The sequence below is a fragment of the Carassius gibelio genome, chromosome A1 (assembly GCF_023724105.1).
Source record: "Carassius gibelio isolate Cgi1373 ecotype wild population from Czech Republic chromosome A1, carGib1.2-hapl.c, whole genome shotgun sequence".
Lineage (NCBI taxonomy): Eukaryota > Metazoa > Chordata > Actinopteri > Cypriniformes > Cyprinidae > Carassius > Carassius gibelio.
In genome coordinates, this window is record NC_068371.1 from 26,573,598 (window position 1) to 26,579,051 (window position 5,454).

A 5,454-nucleotide genomic window follows, 5' to 3' on the forward strand; every position below is an offset into this window, starting at 1 on the left:
CTCTTGAGTGACCTTGCTCTTGCACTTGGTGTTTGGGCTCAATCTTGAGGCTTATTGTTGAACTTGTTGTTGTTATTGCTGAGGCTCCTCCTCCTGTTGCCCTTCTGATATGGGCGAACTCTCCTGCAGTGGCTGGTGTGCACACACGAAGCTCTCTCCCTCAGACCTTCACCGCCGTGTGTGTTCTCGGCAAAACTTGGAATGGCCCTCGCCACCGTTTCGCCCTCCAGTTCTTCCTCCTCAGGTCACGAATTACCACGTAATCCCCCGGCCTGATCTTTGGCAGAAACATCTCAGCAACCTTCCTCTGGGCAGCTTTCACCTGCACACAACTGTTGGATAACAGACAAGACATTTCTTTGCAGTAATTCAACATTTAGTTTTCAGACACATCCGTTGATGGAACCCTGCATTTTTCCCCCTTCTATTCCCATGAATGGTGGTCTACCAAAGAGAATTTAGAATGTCCTCAAATTTGTTTTGACTCTCTTTCTCATTGTCATGTAACATCCTTTTTTTTTTTTTTTTTTTTAAAGTATCAGCGAATATTGAGAAAGCCCTTGGTAAACCACAATTATTTAATCTGTGCAATCATTCCCCCTTTTGATACATGGTCTAACCCATGTGTCAACTTAGCATAATGTTTAAAAAAGAAATGTTTGGGAAAACAGGGCGTTCCAACAACGGATCTCCACACGCTATAAACAGCCTGATGCCTTCCAGTTGTTTTTTCTCAGCTCCTGTGGAAAAAGACTGCATGCTCTGTAAACAAGGAGAAATGTAAAGATTAATGTCAACTTGTGCGCAAGTGGCTCTTTTACTATTATCTTCATTCTGATCCTCAGCCATATCAGCTCTAGCATTTCCTGTTGAGGTGAAACTTTCATCATTAGTATGCGCTGCGCACTTAAAAATCGCAATTTTGTCTGGCAATAGAATAGCCTCGGGCATGTCCGATACCAGAGACGCGTTTAGTATCGGCCTCCCTTCCAATTTCAATAATTTTCTGTGCTTCCACAAAGCACTAAAGTCATGCGTGACCCCAAAAGTGTATCGCTAGTCTGTGTATATCGTCACGCATTTATCTGCTGTCAGTTTACACACTTCGGTCAATGCAACCAGTTCTGCTGCCTGCACAGAATAGTGTGATGGTAATTTGTCAGATTTCAGAGTTTCAAATTCAGTCGTTACAGCATAACCCACTTTATTCTGCCCTGTTTGTGGATCTTTCGAGGCAGACCCATCCACAAAGAGGACATTGTCACAATTATCAAGCGGTATGTCTTAAAGGTCTGGACGTGGTGTGCACACCTGTTCGAGTGCTGACAGACAACAGTGATGTTCCTCACCATCCTCCTGTGTGGGCAGAAGGGTGGCAGGATTCAAAGTTGTGCATCGTTTTACAGTTATGTTTGGCATGTCCAACAAAATTGTATGATACCTCAGCCATCGGGCTGTAGACAAATGTGACGTTCTCTATTCTTGCAAAATCATGGATACTGCGTGTGGAACCATTAAAGTCAAATCAGAGTAGCCTACAAATTATCTCGAGGCCATCACAGCCAGCTTGGCCGCTGCCACTGCTCCCAGGCAGTGTGGAAGTCCTGCAGCTACAGCATCAAGTTTCGCTGAAAAATAGGCCACAGGTCGCAGTCTGTCACCATGAGTCTGCAAGAGAACAGAAGACGTAAAACCATTATTTTCATCAACCATCTGTACAAGCGAGCGGTTTATGATAGGAAGGCCTTATGTTGGAGCCATAGCACTTTCATGTTATCAAATGCTTCCTTAGCCTCGCTTGTCCAGACAAGTCTGTCACATGACCTCAGCCTTTTCCCTGTCGTTAGGGCTTGTAAAGGCTGCTCAAAAATGGCATAATTAGGGATGAATATTCTGCAGTAAGTACACATCCCCCAAAAAAATGACAGCATCAGTTTCTTTGTAACTGGTTTTGGGACCTCTTTTATGGCCCGTACCCATTTCTCAGACAGTGCTTTGCTATTTGGTTTGATCACTTGTCCCAGGAAGGCTACTTCCTGTTTCACAAACTGCAGCTTTAAAAGACTAACCTTGTGCCCCCCCTGCTCAAGATGCTTCAGGAGAGTCACAGAGTCACAGTTTGATGGTATTTCTGCCAAAGAAATATAAACATCTGAGGCAGAAATAGCCCCCATCCCAATTTCTTCTAAGTTTTTTTTTTTTTTTTTTTTTTTTTTTTTTTTTTTTTTTTTTTACACACATCATTCTTCACAAAAGAACAGTTCTCAAAACCTGCACATCAAAATCACAGTTTGATTTAAATGCTCCAACACTTTTGCTCTGTGCTATGTCTTTATCAACTTCAACCCAGTCTGTGGCCTGTAGGCACTTTTTCACAAAAAAAGCCCTAAATCTTTCCACTGCTGCTTTATGACATTCAACACAAATAGGTAGGGAACACTCTCTTCTGTCATTAAATAACACTGCAATTGTTGTTCATTCAAACTCACAGAAAGCAAACACACATTCTCTGTCCAGAAGATCTTGTCAAATTTCACACTTTCATTCTCCACACCATTAAACCAAGTTTCTCCATACTCTGAGTCTCACTCAACTACGACATGTGACGTGCAATGCATTTTATCAGGCTTCATAAACTCTGTGTTGATTGGTGTTGTTCAAACTTTAGCCAATTTCAAAATCATCTCTGCCCAATCAACTTCTTTTATCTACCATTCGTAAGCCCACTGCGGCTCAAATTTAGAACATGTTTTTTGTGGTACTTCCTCAATGCTAATGCCATAGGAATCAGCACAGAGAGTCAAATTTAATTCACACATTAAATCTCTGGCCATTAGATGATGGATCAAATGGCCTGAAGCCGAAGTGCTTTCATACACTTTTCCTGTCATTTTCGGCACACATGGCAAGTCACATGGTCGTAAAGTGCTCTGGCACTCTCCGGAATCGACTTAAAAGTTAATTATTACTCCCTCTACTATTATTGGGTATTTTGGCATTTGAGAAAAACCCTGTGGTTTTGTACAGTTTTAAACATTCTTCAGAAACACTGCTCAAACTTTCATCATTCACAACATTTTTTCCAAACACACAAAGATTTGCAAGCAGATTCTTCATTGCAGATAGCAGACAGTAAATCAGTGTATGTGTTTGTGTTTGTGCGTGTTTTGCGTGTTAGAAATAAATGTTCACTTCCCTTTCTCGTAGTCAGTCACTGACCTCCTCGAACTGGACCATCTCCATCCTGCTCTCCTTCTTTTTAATCTTTCTTTTTTCTTTTTTTTTTTTTTTTTTTTTTTTCAACTGCCTCTCTCAACACATTCAGTCTTACTTTACTTAATTTCCCTTCTTCAGGGAATTCATTATATTTGATCAGCTTTTCCATGTCTAACATGCACTTATGTCCATAATTCTTTTTCATTTGACCGAAAACTGGTGTATAAAATTTTGCTAGCTTACTGTTTGGTGATCCCATGTTGGCTGACTTCAATCTCTTCTGGATTTCCTTCGACGCACGTCTATAATCTGTTAAACGTCTTCAACAGATCCGATTTTGTCACCTCAAATCGGCAAGGTTAGCAAAAAATGCTCTGTAAATTAAGCTTACTCAAAATCTTCACTCGATTGAATCATTCTAGTTCACCTAATCAGCTGTGGCTCTTCCGTCCACCTACAAGCAAGTTTTCGGCATAAAATTGATTAAAGCTTCTAGTTTTCGGCATAAAATTTACAATTTGCCTCTTGAAAACCTTCTCTGCCCGTGTTACAATTTTGCCTCTTGAAAACCTTCTCTGCTCGCACCAAAGCGATGGTCAGCCACTATGGTACAAGCTAGTTTTCGGCATAAAATTGAATTAAAGCTTCTAGTTTTCGGCATAAAATTGACAATTTGCCTCTTGAAAACCTCTGCACCATTGTTACAATTTGCCTCTTGAAAACGTTCTCTGCTCGCTGTGGCTCTTCCGTCCACCTACAAGCTAGTTTTCGGCATAAAATTGAATTAAAGCTTCTAGTTTTCGGCATAAAATTTGCCTCTTGAAAACCTCTGCCCCATGTTACAATTTGCCTCTTGAAAACCTTCTTTGCTTGCACCAAAGCGATGGTCAGCCACTATGGTTCACACACAGTCATGTCGAATTACACCACTCAAAATAAACAATTTACAGTCTCTTACCGGAGATGCTTTTACTGCCACCGGGTTCTTTCTGATCTCATCTGAGTCACTCTGGCCCTGAAAGCAGTTTTGGCTCTTCTCTCTCAATTTTCGAGGTAAGACCAGAGCCTGGTGCTCTGAGATGATCACTTCGTCAAATCCGCTCAGGACCAGAAGAAACCACCGTGAGATCCCACTTCTGACACCAAATTGTTGTGGCAAAAACAATTACAAACAAATAGCATCTCAGTGTAAGAGACAAGGAATCAAATTATATTTAAGGAAAGAAGTTTATTTTCCTTAAAGAGGTGCGTTCACTGTTTCAGCAGCTACCCTGAAACACAACAGACCTGAATCACACTGAAAACAGACAGCCTTATTATACTGTTATCACCTCCCACTTCTTACAAGGCTCCTTCTCTGTAAATTTCCACTTAACCCCGTAAACCAAAACTAACTCTTTCAGAAAACACAATGGTCCTCCTAACCCCCTGGGCTTTTATTATCTTCACACCCGTGAGGTCAAAGGTCTTTATTTATGGATAACCCCTCTGATCTTTCCTGAGTAAATTGCCCACACTAAAGACTTCAAAGGCTCTTTGTTTTACTGTGTGATGTCTTCGTTGCATTTCAGGTGACAAACATACATACTGAGAGAGAAACACAAGTTAAATCAAAAGGAAAAACAAAAATATATGAAAACCCACAAAATGTCTAAGAAAGTAAATAAGTAAGAGTAAAATATAAATTTTTCTACAACACCAGCATAACATAAAAATTACTGAATGCACCCTATTAGAGATGAAAGTTATAGAGAGAGAAAAAAAGACGGTAAAATAATGAAAACTGTGAGAGGAATTTGAAAAAAGAAAAGGAAGAGGACAAAAGAAAGGAAAATAAGAGGAAGAAGATCATTAAGGCAGAAAAACTGATAATATTTAGATGACAAAATTTAAAAGATTTAATTTCAAAATCTAAAGTTGAGCAATAAATTGAACTAAATATAAATTATTTAAATGTGTCTTTGTCTGTGTGCAGTATAAATATGCCCCATATACAATATATGGGGATTAAATAAAATGTTAAGTGAGTTACTAGTACTGCCCTGATGAAGCAGATTGCCACAACTGATATTGACATACTTAATAAGACAAATCATTCTGTTCGAAAACATTTTTTTTTTACACAAAGATATTTTATCTGTTACACAGCTTCTTTAGTTATTCATTTTCTTACTATACATTCTGTAAGAACAGAATAGTTCTATGTAAACTTATGAGCAGAATTGTATTGCATTTGGG

General features: G+C 39.5%; 1 long non-coding RNA gene across 1 annotated transcript; it reads right to left on the reverse strand.

Annotated features, from left to right (window-relative positions):
- Nucleotides 1-538: 538 nt before the first annotated feature.
- On the reverse strand, nucleotides 539-4,910 carry LOC128016926 (uncharacterized). Its single transcript, XR_008184317.1, has 2 exons — nucleotides 3,460-4,910; nucleotides 539-1,668 (listed from the first exon to the last, which is right to left on the reverse strand). It is a non-coding gene; the product is annotated as an uncharacterized LOC128016926 (long non-coding RNA).
- Nucleotides 4,911-5,454: the final 544 nt, after the last annotated feature.